The sequence below is a fragment of the Phoxinus phoxinus genome, assembly GCF_949152265.1.
Source record: "Phoxinus phoxinus genome assembly, chromosome: 11".
In the NCBI taxonomy this organism is placed as follows: domain Eukaryota; kingdom Metazoa; phylum Chordata; class Actinopteri; order Cypriniformes; family Leuciscidae; genus Phoxinus; species Phoxinus phoxinus.
In genome coordinates this window covers 31,370,806-31,387,055 of record NC_136886.1, presented here as the reverse complement: position 1 = coordinate 31,387,055, position 16,250 = coordinate 31,370,806, and positions in this window count along the sequence as shown.

The following is a 16,250-nucleotide window of genomic DNA, read 5'->3' as shown; positions in this document are numbered from 1 at the left end:
TAGATAGATAGACAGACATGCTGCTTTGAACATGAATAGACAAGCATAAATCCTGTAGCAGATCTAGGCAGGTGGAGCTGGGGGAGGTGGAGGGGTTCAGAGGAACTCTGATAGCGAGCTGTAGGACTAATACAGCAGACACTGAACCAGACTATTTCAATGTTGAGCAAGCAGTCTCAATGGCTGCATGATCAGGAGAGGCCAATCAGCTTGGAACAACATGAGGGTGAGTAAATGATGACATTCATTTTGGGGTGAACTATCCCATTATTGTTAACACTTTGGTGCTAACCAGGATGGATGGCAAAGGCGACTTTCAGCCGAAAGTGGAGATTCTAACTACCATATGCTACAGTACATATTTTACTTTGATTATGAACTTCGTAGGATCAATTTGATCAAAGTATTGTGTTAACATAAGGTAAAGTTTAATCACAATATTGCCTAAACATCCTTACTATCTCATTATGAGTGTGCATGTAATAGTCACTGACACAGTCAAAATGCGCCATTGGAGAATCGACAAGTTAACATAATTTCGGCCGTCCAAAACTGATTTGGCCGACACCTAAAATGTGAATATTTTCTGTTGCAGAAATTTCAGTAAATCACTAATTTACAATGCCAAACAGGTGGATCGGGTTATCTTGAAAATATCTGTGCAAAATCAAGAAATCGTTCATGACAAAACTGACTTCCCTCTACATTACACTCTTTCCACATATTTTGAATCTCTGGACCTGTGTAGGCATTTCTCTCTCACAGAATCGCTGCTGCCACACAGCCTGCCTCCTCCATATTGTTCCCCGGGGGCGAGCCACCTGCAGCAGCCTCTGGTTGCACGAGCAGATTGCCATCACTGGTAATTGAGACTGCGGAAGAGCTCGGAGACATTTCAGCAAATGCTGGATCGGAATAGATAGCGGAGGCAGCTCGGAATGAGAGACGTGAGGGCCGGGCGTCCGTACGCGGTGAGAAAAGAAGACAAAAGCGTCAATGCTGAAGAGGTTCTTCCATCCCATGATGCCTCAAACAGGCCTGTCAGTGCTTGTGAAGAGCACATCAGGAGATGAATTCAGCCCAGGGCTTGAACACAGATACGGCCTTGAGAAAGATACATGAGGCGCAAGCTAGCAGATGAACCTGACAGAGGAACAATGAAAGACTTTACCGACGTTGATATTTACACACTGCACAGCAAATGTTGCACTGGATATGTCTTTGAGCTGTTGGGTTTTGCCGAAATGATGGAGAAAGGGTATGCTATCTTCACCTGTGCGCCTGCACTCAAAACTCTCTCTGCGTCATTTCATCTCTTCGCTCTTCCTCGGTGTCAGCATGCCCTCCTCCTCTTCTTTCATTAATATCCACTATATGATGGCTTTAACGACAGCGCTGCATTCATTAATATCTCCCCCTTTAAATGCCACTCTCTCGCGCTGCGCCAAAATGAAACGCCACCAAATCAAAACATTAATTAATTACGTCGCCACCTCACCAACCTTCAGCGGGCTGACATTTTCTCTCCCTGTCGCTCTGATGAGTGAGCCGGGTTACGGCTTGGTCTCCACAGGGCTCTGCGTAGCAACGGTGCCTGCGGCTTTAATGCAGGAGAAGAGAGATACAACAGCGGCGTTTCTGCATAATGGCATAGTGTAGTGTGAGTGCCCACTAGTGGACCAATGAAGAAGCAGTCAAGATGATATGCAGGAAAAAAAAAAGACTTCTTGTTTTGCTCATGTTGCAATCTTACATGTCAGGAAAAACAGCAGGTGTATTTCTCAGTCATCCTATCACTATTGTTTACTGAATCTCGGGTTGTTCAAAACATAGTGGCCTAATTAAAGGAATAGTTATTCCAAAATAAAAATAAAAAAGGTTGTCCCAAACCCATATGACCTTCTCTCTGCAGTGGAACACGATGAGATGCTGTGAAGAATATATATGATGCGCAATCTCCATAATGATTAAAAAACAGTCCATATAGCTTGTACGCTATACTTTTCTTAAGTCATACAGTAGGTTTGTGTTTGAAAATACCAGATATATCAACATATACCAAATATAACCACCAAATAAATGTATTACATGTATAAATGATATATATTTGGGGGTGCTGTTTGGCTGTTATATTGGTATATTTTTTCCTCATCATATTATATAGAAACAATGACTGAATAACGAGTTAAATTTCGAGAAGTGTGGATGATAGCTTTCCACACAAAGCTATCATCCACACTTCAAATCATTCACACCTCTGACATTCACACCTTTTTTTCAGGGTGTTTTGTGCCAATTTAGAGCTCTACCGAATTTGTCCCTTTTATTTTCCTTTCTATGAAAAAGAGCACCTAACATCATCATTTGTGTTCTTCAGGAGAAAGACACTCATAGTATTATAAAATGACATGAGGGTGAGCAAAAGGACATAATTTTCATTTTTGACTGAAGATATATCCTATACAAACACCTGAACATATAACCTACATCTTTATTGCACGTGTTACTATATAAAAAGAGGACAAGTGTGATCAGCATACAGTTCAGTCACATCCAAAACCATGTGATGCAGAGGTTGTTCAAAGACCACAATTCCTGACCTCACAGCTGAAGTAGAGGTCAAACAGACACTTGTTTGGTCTAGTCACCTTGACCTTTCACCGGGCCATTGCCTGACCCAATCGGCTTCTATCAGGGCAGCTAAAACACAGGAGTGTGTCCCTGTCCCCTGCTCTTGCTCCAGATTTAACACCTGCCTCGATTCACCTTTCGTATATCCCTAATCAGTCTTTCCGACCAAAAACACACTCTCAGGGGCGATGCATTAACAAGGCCAGAACTGTCTGACATACCCACATAAACACACACACACCTGCAAACGCAACCCAGATTTATGCATCGCCTTGCCGTGCCACAAATGGAGCATCTGATCCAAACAAACAAGCAAATAAACCCACATCGCCATGTTCCTACAGAGACCAAAGTTCACATTTGAGACTTTTTTCGAGGAACAATAGCCCTTTTATTTTGAACCAAGCATACTCTCTTTTTATTTTCAAAAACCTATTCAATACTTCCGAGAAATGCATTTCTCTCATCTTTTTCAAATATCTAGAGGAAGAACTCAAACAGGAATTCCAATAATGCTTGCAAGATGAACTGCAGACGAGATCCGAAATCTACTATTTCATCATTTCCCTCAAGCACACACACAAAAAAGAAAGATTCAAAACTCAATGCTTAGGAGCTATTAATGTGAATTCAGTTTTGAGCTGAGTCATGCTGGACATTTTCACTTATATCCCGAGCTCAATCATCGTGTCTATTCAGAGTGAAGGGGACTGAGGGAAAAAAAAATGTGTCGGCTGCTTTTGTTTGTGTCCCATACAGTGTAAATTACATGATATGAATCTCCACAAAGCTGAGTAGAGTAATAAATATGATAATGTCTATGTTTTGTTCACATGGAAACATATTAGAGGCAAAAAGTGTTGTCTTATTCATCATAATGCTTCCGCTGGGCGCATTTTTGTATTACCTGGCCATTCAAAGCAGCATAACAATGCAGACATTATTCAGAATGCAACAGACCGGTAGTGTTTGCGGTTCAGCATCTCAAGTTTTCCAATAATTTGCATTATTGGACCTCGTCGGTCAGGCTGAAAACAGTAAAACATGAGGCCATTTTTGAGGGACCCATCAACGTAATTTACAGCGCTCTTTAATAGCTCCGTAAAAGGACAAGGTTAGTCAAGGACGAACGTTTGGCGAGACAGTGAAAGTGCCCCTTTCTTACAGACCTTCCCAGAATGCATCTCTCTCCTCCAGCAACAGCACGTCCTCTGTAATGGCTGAGCTGTAAAAGCGGTACGTGTGCGTGCGCCGTCTGCGGACACAGATTAGAGGACACTTGCAGGACAGAGGGTGGCATACAAACAAAAGAGCATGCGCTCGCCATATTTGCAGGGCGGCAAGAGAGAGGGAGAGAGAGAAAGAGAGAGAGCGTTTTGCTGTGACGGTGATGTATGGCTTGTCACTGGCTAAGCTTTGCTCAGAATACTAATGGATCTTTTGGAGCACAAGATGGAGAGGCTGAATACGTCTCTTTATTTTTCTCTTTCTGCAAATGTGCGGTAACAGAGACGCTGCGTGCTCGCAAGGGAGCGGGGGTTTTGCGTGGGACACTTTTTTCCCCTTGATAAAAGGGATAAGGTGCTAACCTGGGAGCTGACACGCATCTGTGCAGCCTATAGCCGCTTGTGGCGGTTAGTGCTGCGGCTGGGGATCTCTGGGCTTACGGTCATGGGAGATCTTGAACTCATCCTGACCTGGACCAGCTGGAATTACTTCTCTTGAATGGGAAACCAATCCAAGGGATATCCACATGATGGAGGTCTAGAGGGAACACTTGAAACAATTACCTCAAATCTAATATGATCATTTAGACTGAGATGCAGTCCAAAAAGATTCAATTCTTGAATTAAATTAAAAATAATAATAATAATAATAAAATGTAAATATATATATATATATATATATAATCAGGAGTGGTGTCAGACTTTTGGACTGCATATATTAGGGCTTTATATAGGCCAAAAATATATTATAAATGATGTAATTGTTTACATGTTTTTTCCATAGACAATTTTTATACTGTACAAACTGTATATTCTATCCCGTTACACTAACCCTACCCCTAAACCTACTATTTTTTATATTTCAAAAAAAACATCACTTAGTATGATTTATAAGCCATTTTCCTCATGGGGACCAACAAATGTCCCCACAAGGACAATGATTTTGGATATTGCCATCTTTTGTCCCCATAATGTAGGGTTTGCCAGGCCAAACACACTCAAATCTCGTCAAAGTCTTCAAATCTCTGAATGTATTTGATTGAAAATACAGTACAAACTGTAATAATATGTCACAGTGTTACAATAGCTAGATCAAAATAATAAAAGGTATTAAATAACTTATTTATTTTTGAACGCAATTTAAAATGTAATTTATTCCTGTGACGGCAAAGCCCTCACTCCAGTCTTCAGTGTCACATGATCCTTCAGAAATCATTCTAATATACTTAATATTTTGTGGAAACTGTGTTTGATGAATAGAGTTGCTGTTTGCAAGATTGATGTTGGACACACAGTGAACATTAGTTAAACAGGGTTTGCATACTAAAACATATGAGGGAAATGCTGCATAAGAAGGTTTACTTTACACAGAACAAATTCAGTCTCCTGTTTATGAGGTAAAAAAAGAGAAAAAAATCAACGGCATATGCATCTATAGCAAGCAGTGTTTAGTATGCAAATAAAATAAAGCTAGCTTGTGGACAGCTCATAAATTGGAAACAGCTCAAGGAAGACAACCCCATTGCTTATAAAAACTTATTTAAAATATGCTAATTGATCTCAGTCACACAGCAAGGTTATGACTATAGCTTTAAAATGGCTAGAGTGAAGAGAAACGGTCAAAAAAAGTGGGGATAACAGTGAATGAAGGGGTTTGTACAGTATATGTAATGGACACATAATTACTCAGTAGGGCTATGTCCAAACGGAAATATGGTTTGGTCCATCTAGCTTTAAGGCCCCGTGATACTTTTTTATGCTTTATGATTAAATTCAATGGTTTTTTTTTTTTCGTGGATGATGGTCCACTTGAAGGAAACCGTTAACATTCAAATGGATTGCCTGAAGCCTCACTGAACCCACTTCTGACAGTAAACATTTTTGACTGTTAAAATATGCTTTATTAGGCCTGTGTAAATATGCATTCAATGTTATGCATTATGCATTGTTACCATGTTGCTTGGTCTTGAACATCGTTTTCGGCTTTCATGCAGCCTATTAAATTATGCAAAAAAGTAACTGTGCTGCAGAAAAGGGCTACAAATGATAAACGGCATTAGTTTTGCAGTCTCCAAAATACATAAAAAAAATACACACATGCAAACATTTGGGAGCCATCAATAGCACCAGCATTAGCACAGAAACACACAAGAGCTAACTGCTTAATTCTCTATGTAATCTCCATTGGCTCTAATTTTTCTAAAGGGAGGGAGGTCGTATGCGTGTGAAATTGTCTTTCTTAGCAAGAGGCATACCTTTATTTCCCTGTACACACAGAACCTGATTAAATCAGGGCGCTAAGAAGGATAATTGTTTTGTGCATTAACTTGAGTTAGTCAGATTGCTTCAGGTAAGACCCAATTTAAAGTAAGCCAAGTGCTCTTTATGCAAGTGATCAATGCTTGACCTGCCGCGTGTGGTCTGCTCAAGTGCACACTTGATTCTTAAGATTCATAAACGCTTTCAGTGATGTGATACTTCAGTGTAACGCCGTTCATTCTAAAACAGGGAAATGTAATGTGCAATGTGCAATTCTTCCCGCTAATTAAAGACATAGGTTGAGGAAATGGTGACTGAATTGAGCGGTTTGAGCATATAAAAAGGTCTGTAAAGTTATAAAGTCACTTCAGAGGGAGTTATTATCTATGTCAGTGTCACTGTTTCTGAAACTTTTGTAGTTGAAGGATTATTCTGGGAATGATCACGTCACAATATCCCTCGTCTATATTACTCCTGCTTCTTTCAAACACACAAAAAAATAAGGGGTGTGTTTGGGGTTAGGCCAGGTTGAGTCGTGTTATGGTAAATTTCAGAAACTTGCTGTAAGTGGTTGACCAATCACAACCCACTGGTCCAGCCAACCAATCAGAGCACATTGCGCTTTCAGAAGGGCGAGCTTTAAAGAGACAGTTCCTGTGTCCTAATTCAAAGGGTGCATCATTCGAAGTGCGATTGCGTCATGGCTGCGTGACGAAGGCTGTCCCAATTCAAACACTCCTTCAAATGCCGTATCCATTTCCCGGGAAACAAAGGACGCATTTGAAGGATACAACAGATACCTCAGAATGCAATGCCCACCAGTGACGACAGGATTTGTTGAGAGACATTGTCACTTTTAAATGCAAGTGTTGGGTTTCAACTTATTCAAATATCTAATGAGACAAATGTAAAAATAAAAAAAACCTTTAAAGCGGTAAGAATGTTGACATATCTCACTAAGATGCGATTATATATAGTTTATAGTCATGGTGAACATATTTAGACAGTTTGTGAACCCTGTTTGACTTTAAGACATAATATAACTTTCAAAAAAGACTTGTACAAATGTTATTGTCACTCATCAAATGCAGCTGTTACAGTTGCCAGACGACAATCCTCCATAGGCTAGACCTTCCCATTTAAGAACGATTGTTCCGACCCTCGAAGCGGTTTCCTTGAAGTTTGCATCCTTCGAAGGATGCAGCCTTTATCTAAACAGAGTCACTTTTTTTTATAACACAATTATTCAACATTAAAGTATTACAACCTGGGGACTAGGTTGTAATGCTTGAATGTTGAATAATTGTGTTATAAAAAAAAATCAAGAGGTTGTAAACGTGCATAATAGGTCCCCTTTAAGTTGTTTTTAATAATTTTATTTTAATTCAGTTAAAGCAGATTTTAAACATTCATAATGTTTTATTTTTCCTTTTGGTTTTAGTTTGATTTAGAGTAAACTTAAATAACCCTGACAAGTAGCCTCCAAATAGGGTGTCTGCCGGCTGTTTGTAAGCCGAGGTCGGTTATTACCTGAGCAGGTGTGAACAGCCAGCAAAGCAAGGGTTACATAGTGATGTGCGCATCTCAGTGTCTGATTTAGGACTGAGAGAAATGCTGTAGAACTTGTCTGATTACCACTGCTCCATATCACCTAATTCAGGTCAGTGTGCCACCTGCTGCTCGTCTGGCCTCCAGGGTCGCTCCAAATCAATGCCATGACCCAGAGGAAATCACCCCTGTCTCCCGTAATGCTAGGCTCGCACTGCACTGCACCTTCTCGGGTATTACATCAGACAGGCAGGAAAAACAACAGAGAGATAGAGAGGGAGAGAGGAGAACAAATTTGCTTGCAAAGAGGGAAAGCACATTTGTTTGTGCCATATTGTACTCTTATTTTGTGGGCAGAAATGCAAAAATCTCCCAAAAATGATATGCAGGACTATTAGGCACAAGAAGGCAAGCACATTTGTCTTTGCTTTTTCACAAAGATGGAAATAGGGAAATATCAAAACAAGGTCGTTTTGCTTTCTCTCTCAGCTCTACAGTGACATCTGGGTAAAGTGCAGCATGTTGTTATGGCAAGACACTTGAATTAGAGCACGAAACAGCTTACGAAACAGCTTACAACATTTTTTTTATTTATTTTTTTATATAAATATGGTGGCCGATTCTACAACCAGGTGACTTTAAAAAATAAATAGCTAATGCTGACTTTTACTATATGTGCTATTTATGTGCTATGATACATCCAAAAACATTTTTTTACTGAAAAATAACAAAAATATTTTTTACTTTAGCTGAAAATTACAGTTTTGGTAATAAGATTTGGGTAATTGAACTTGGTATGCTGTTCAGGGTGACATGTTCTCAATTTTCTATTTGTATTATTGTATTATTATAAACAGGGCTTGACATTAACACCCACCAACCCGCCAAATGGGGGTTGATTTCAGCAGTGGCATGTTTCATATATAATAAAGTGACAGCAGTCTAACATATCTAAATAATAATAATAATACAAATAAAAAAATACAAATATATACATAATACACGAAGTGCAACATATATATATGGTAGTTTTCTCCCATGATATCGATGCCAAAATTGTGGCCAGTGACAATGCTAGTAACTTTGAAAAACCACTAGCCACAGTGGCTGGTGAGCAAATAAAATAATAAACTATAATGTAAAACCATTCCATTTTGTTTTTTTTACAATAAAAATATAACTTTTTAAACTGTAGACCTATTCACACTGCCTTGACTTAGTTGTTTCCAAACATATAATGTTTCAAATCTTTTACACCTGTTGAATGACCCTGCTGATCTTACTGTAAAGAAGATTGTCTTCACCGAAGAAGACAATTCTGGATGTTGTTTATTACATTGTTTACAGACCTGGAAGTTGAGTCATCATCTGATAATATACGCAATAAGATGCAACTGCTCACACTGACGCACGCAAGCACACACTGAGCTCTCTACCAGATTTAGAGCATCACTTGGGGACCGTCTTCTGATTGGCAACCCGGGTGTTTTGTTTGTCTCAAGAGGCCCAGAAATTCCCTCTCCCTCCCTCAGCCTTTTTCTGTTCTTTCAATTCACTTTCGGCAGAGGCAATCTTTGTCTCTCTTGTTCCCTTGTGATCTCTCACTCCTCAGCAGTATGAGCTTGGAGGCTGTGCGTCTCCACCTGACAGTGTATGGAATCTGCCTATCAGAGGGTTAGAGGCCTCAAACTGTCAGTCTCATGTGAATTACTTGCCTACTGACGAATTAACCTGTTTGACCAATCCCTTCCCGAGAATCCTCAGTCGTTTGGCTGAGGGATCATAAGGAGACACGCGCACAAACATGTACACACACACACACACACACACACATGCTAAGCTCTTCCTGTAGTAATTTATTCAAAGTCCCCTTGGATTTGTGCTTAGAGGGCGTTTTATGGGGAACTGACCTGGATCATGTTATTTTGGGTCTTTCTGTCACTCTGCTGTCATGCATGGCTGTATAGTTAATGTCCCTGCCTCTCAGTCATGTGGGCCATTCAATTATTTCACAATTATATTGTATCATTATCTATTGTTTGTCTTTCTCTACGCTTGAGCATCTATCATCCATCATGTGTCCATCCATCCATATTTTCTTTCACTTATGTGTCACCATAAAGACCTTTTTTTTTTTTACTTTAGATGTTGCTCACTGGTGCTTTACCCACAACGCTCCATGTATGCTCGTACAAGCATGGTGTGTAAAATATTGATTCAAAGGCAGCTATCCTTTACCTAACATTGTGGTGGTTGTGTGGTAATTAAAGAAGGGGAACATTGAAGGTTTAGTCTCCCATTAAGGGACTGGCCTTTGTGACCTAGCATGACCTTGATTTAACCCTGGATGGTTCCAGGGGAGCTATCTCTCTAAATCTATTTGGATGAAAATAGCTTCATAAAAGACAAATATATTAATAATTGATGGAGTAAAGTCAATTGTATGTCTTTTAAGATTATTGATCCCTTTCTAAGGGTGAAAATTTTTAAAATTTGAAGAGATCAAGGCATATTACACATTACCATGTGCATAAACATCATTAGGCATATGCTGAAATTTGATAATTGTGTTGGCTCACATAAAAACTTTTATAAATTGGGGGAAAAAAAGTCCAATAGACTAATAGACTAGTTCACAGACCACTCGTTTTGTTTTCTGATTTAATACAAACATTTTCCATTGAAATGGATGCTATCATCAAACCAAATTAAGTGAAATGGTCATCTGAAATATTATACAACAATTTCAGACTTTCTTCATATTTGGCATGTCCATATTTTACTTTAATGACAACAGCACTTAAGCTGAAATGAACAAAACCTGGTGGTCATGTTCTCTAGAATGTTCCAAAGACTCACAAAATTATATTAATTTAGATTGTCACCAATTGTGTTTAGTGACCAAGAAATAGTGCTGAATTTAAAATGTTTATTCATTTTATATCAAATTGGTCTCTCCTTTTCCCTTTTTTTTCCCACAATCAATCAATCAATCAATCAATCAATCAATCAATAAAAATGTTTTATGTGCTCTAGGACTTTTTAACGTAAGTGTACATTATGTACTGTAGCTAACTTTTCAAAATGCTTTCAATTAACTGGATGCAGTTCCCTATAAAGTGCTTCCTTTCAAGTGTTCTAGATCTGCACATTATACTGCAGGCCTATAAAATGTGTAGTTCATGAACCATTGGAGTGAAAGCATTTCTCAGCTGCCTGCCCTCTTGTTACCTGTCCCTAAGCGGCACAATGAAACAGAGACATTACTGATACAAATAATACTTTTTTTTCTTGATTTGCAAAACATTACTTTAGCAACTCTCAACGCTCAGGCTTGAATCCTTAAAAGCTCCATGGACCCTTTGGATGTTGATCATTTGCTGCTGCGTCTGCAGTCACCACGTTCTTTTTCATAAGAGCTTAAAAAATTAAAGAGGCAATGCATTGACTCTCTTGTTTCCATTTGGTTCCATTATTGTGAGACATTGTTTCTCTCTAACTGTTGTTGATGGAGAATGTAGGCTAACAGTTCATGATCGGAGCCATCCTACCCAAGTCACGCTGATCACACTGACGAGTACATGCATCGGCCATTACAGAACGTGTCTGCCTGCTTTCTTTGCATAGCCTGACAAATGGAAGTGGCCAAAACGTATAAGGACACCCTGTCTTCAGACAGCAATTCCATTAGAGGACATGAACGCTGGGTGAAGTGTATAAAATGGATTTGGAAGATACACTAAGTGCAGCGAAAACCTTCTCGGCTGCCTTGTCTCATTTTGTAACTCCTCACACACAATGAGTGGGTTGTCAAAGCATATCAAACTTGTTGGGGGGGATTCCTGCGTGTAGAGAGTTCAAACCTAGTGCTTAAAAAGAACAGGTATTGTTTTATCTTTGAATGAGATGCCTGAGAGCTTCTGGTGAAGAAGTGATGTCCACCTGTACTTTGAAGGTAGAGGTCAGATAAAGTACAGTAACAGAAAGTCAGCACTTTGATATGCATTAAACATTCCCTTTTTCCCATATTCCCTTTAATCAAATTCAGACTGGTTTGGGTTAATGGAGACATATCTGGTTGTTGGCCAAGTCAGGTGTAAAGAACTGCTTTGCAAAGTTTATAAAACATAATTTTTAGAATGAATAACCAATACAAGGTATATAGTTAGCAAAACGAGTGGACTCGTCTCAAATTGTACATGCATGACTTGCACACAATAACAAACATCTGCCAACCATCTAACCAATAAAATGTGGTTACAATACAATCAATATGATACAGAATTAGTTCTTTTTTAGGAAACATTTATTATTGCTATCAATGTATTCCATTCTTATGTATGCAAAATAAAATAAAATGAAACCTGTTGGTTATATGTTTCTGGCTTTTGCCTCATTTCTTTATTTGCTCCTTATTTTGCAGCTCAAATGTACAGTTGTTTTTCTTTATTTTTTTCACTAATTTGTGAAGCCTTGCCAAAAAGTCCATCATTTGCTCACAAAAGGAGTTATTTATTCAGAAACGTTCTATATTCCAAGTCCTTTGAAAATCTTTTTTTTTAATTTAAATGGTAACTGTCGCCAAAATTGAACCATGCTCTTTTTGTTAATCTACCCGAGTCAAACTTTCGTTTTACAAGCATAATTAGAATGGAAACGCCACTTTTAAGATTGACCGTATTTTCATTTTAGGTCAAAATGCCTTTTGAATGGGAGTACTACAGTAGGTGCACTTGTATGGTAGCATCAAAATCACCATTTTTAAAACACTAAGGAGACTCCACACAACATGAAACTGTGCTTGAAGTATCACCAGGGGCTCTATGAACTCGAGCATTGACAACATTGTTTTTTTGTACACAAAGTTTACTAAAAAGAAAGGTTTTGTACGACTCACTTTATCAGTTACTGTTTCCGGTGGCTGGAATTGTGTCAGTCAAAAGTAGTCGATCTCCGAATGCAACGTAATTAACTGAATCCATATGTGGAAATGTCATGAAATTGTAATTCCAATGGAAAGCATGATAACTTAGACACTTACAATTTATATGGAAACAAGCTTTAGGAGCTTTCCATCTTTACTCTCCTAATGTTACGTTGCATTCGGAGATCGATTACTTTAGACTGAAAAAATTCCAGCCACCGGAAACACTAACTGATGAAGTGAGTCGTACAAACCCTTTCTTTTTAGTAAACTGTGTACACAAACAATGCAGTCAGTGCTCAAGTTCATGTGTAGAGCCCCTGGTGATACTTTGAGCACAGTTTTTTATGTTGTGTTGAGCCTTCCCAGTGTTTTAAAAATAGCGATGTTGATGCATTCATAGAACATGCCCCATGCACTCCCATTCAAAGGGCATTTTGAGCTAAAATGAAAATATGGTCAATCTTAAAAATGGCGTTTCCATTCTAATTATGCTTTTACACAAAAGTTTGACTCGGATAGATTCACAAAAAGAGCCTAGGCTCAATTTTGGTGTCAGTTACCCTTGGAATTTGAATAAGTGATCTATGTGTTGCAATTGGAGTAAGAGACATTAAAGTGCACTTGTACATATAGCAAGATTTTGTCAACTGGTTAAAGGGCTGTTCACATTGAGGATGACAACTATAACGAGAACTAAAACATTTTGTAATAATAAATCAATCAAATTCTATAGAGAACGGTGTTCACATCACAACTATAGCAACACAAAGGAACAATTTTGTTGGAATCATATTTGGAATAATTATTTTTCCAGCTGATGAATGATAAAAAACATTGATAGCCAATCAGATTCCAACCTGCTTTAAAGAGCTCAATCATTTAAAGCGGCAGACGTCAAAACTGCAGCACGCGCTTAGAATAAACCGTGAGTTATCATCCACTGGTGAGCGTGCTAATATAGTTATAGTCATAAGAGACATGAAAAAACTGGCCTGATTTACCAAGGCAAATTGCAGCATCTCTACAGCATTGAATGGTTTCGATCCCAGGAGCACAGCTTTGTCCTCAGTTAAAGATAGAATGTTCTTATCAATTAACTGCTTAGGACACTTGATGCATTTCACCTTGGGCAGGAAATGTCCCACCAGAGACGGATTGGATTTACCCTTTGTCTGTTTCTCGTCGCCTCTCTCCCCCCTTCTTTCCCTATCATTTCATTCCCAATTTCTGTTCATTCTCCCTTCACTTTAAACTTTGATTTCATACTGTCAGCCTGTTTGCCCCTATAGAAGCAAAAGTCTTCTTTGTTAGATAAAAAACCATTTGTATCCTTGGTAACAATTTGTGTTTTAAAAGAAACCTGCAGCGAGACAAAAGTTATTGTAAATCAATAAATTGTTTGCCAACTCTACCATCACTTTTTATAAAAGTGTAGGTGGAAAAAAGCAATACATGGCTCATGTTAAATGCATCATGAAGGGTATACATCCTTGTAAATTGAATCAGAGCAACATGTGGACTGTAACACCTTTCGCTGAGGGCAACATGCTTCTCCAGCGGATCTCCACTTCTAAAGCAAATGTAGCTTACAACACCACTTGGGAAGCCATGGACTCCTATTCCATGCAAATACAGAGGTGAACACCTCTAAATATTTCATCATTGACATCGGATTATCTTCTCTCCGTGTTAAAAAATGGATTCATTCAAGGAGTTTTTGAAGTGAGCAGAGGATTGAATAACAAGGTCTCTGAGGATGATGTTTTTCTCGTGTTCTTCGGCTTTAATAAACGTTAGGTCCTATCACATCTGCGCCTTTTAGAGCACTAACACTTGCTTACCAGTACCTAACCTTTTTTTCCTTTCTCCTTCACAAGCAGAAATTCAAACTAGCATTGCTAAAAGATTTACAGGATCATGCAAGTTTTACGACGGTGAGTGCCGTAATGGGTTTTAGCGGCAAACCTCTGCGTCATTGTGCATGTCAAAATGGAGAGAGAGGCTGCGACATGTACAACAGCAAGGACTCAAGTTTCTAGTTGATGGTATGGATTAATGACACACACTGTTCAATACATTTTCACTCGTTGAAAGAAAGATTACCATGTGAATAGTCTCATTATGCATATCTAAACTAACCGTTCCATATGAGTAAGGCCATTATTATATAATACAATTAACAACACATTGGGTTTTAAGTGGTCCAGTCTTTCTCCCAGCAAAGGTCAGAACAATTCAACTACTTTCAGGTCTCATTATGTAGTATGGGTACAAAATTAACCTAATTTTGATTCCTGGAATATAAATTGTGAATTTTCAGGTTGGCAGTTATAATACCTGTGCTCAACATAAAAAAATAAACATCCTAAATATTCAAAATAGTATCTCAGAGACTGTTGATGAGTCCAGAATAGAATCGTAAATATGCATGCATTCGAAAAAATGTGTATAGTGCTTTTTACAATAAACATCAGTCCAACACAGTTTTAAGGGCAACACAATGGTGCTGTTGTTGGATGAGTGAACTTGGGCAGGCGAACAGACAAAAGTAGATGACTCTAAACCATGTTGCCATTATATAATTTATATATTTATAATTTTGCCAATATTATATAGTTATATACATCCACTGTGACATGAATATTTTCATTGTGTATGCCTACGGCTAACTACAGCAAAGTTTCGAGCTTGCAGACAAGATCATAAGTGGTCAGATTGTCTTGGTTGGTTTCTACAGACAACTTTTGATGGTTCTGAACAAGTACTGGTCTTCACACACCACCTGTCTCACACACACCCCTCTAGTAGCAAGTTCTTAAATTCTCAAATCAAACGTCAAACCGTCTGTCAGTTGCGCCCCCAGTCCATCAGTTGCGCCCCCAGTCCATTAGTTGTGCCCCCAGTCCATCAGTTGCGCCCCCAGTCCATCAGTTGCGCCCCCAGTCCATCAGTTGCGCCCCCAGTCCATCAGTTGCGCCCCCAGTCCATCAGTTGCGCCCCCAGTCCATCAGTTGCGCCCCCAGTCCATCAGTTGCGCCCCCAGTCCATCAGTTGCGCCCCCAGTCCATCAGTTGCGCTCCCAGTCCGTCAGTTGCGCCCCCAGTCCGTCAGTTGCGCCCCCAGTTACTTTGCCCAACTACTTTGGTTCCATATATTACACGGTTCCTAATTTTATATCTGTATACTATAGTCTAATGTTATTATGTGAATAACTTCTAAATGCCACGGTCGGGGAAAAAAAAATATATATATATATATAATATATATATGATTGTTAAAAAAATATATGATTGTTTTTAAAGAAAGAAATGAATACTTTTATTTAGCAAGGATGCATTAAATTGATCATAAGTGAATACAAAGTGTTTTTGAGCAACAAATCGGCATATTTGAATGATTTCTGAAGGATGTCGTATGCAATTTTTTATATTAAAATTGAAAATGTTATTTGAAATTTACAACATTACTGTTTTACTGTATTTTTTATCTAATAATTGCAGCCTTGGGAAGCATAAGATTATTTCACAAACCATGAAACGTGTATATATTTAGATATATTTAGTTTGAATCCATTTATTATTAACAATTTTATTTAGATTACAAAGTTATGTGAAATCATGTGTGTAAAACATCATTGCAAAGCACCTACTTTTTGGTTC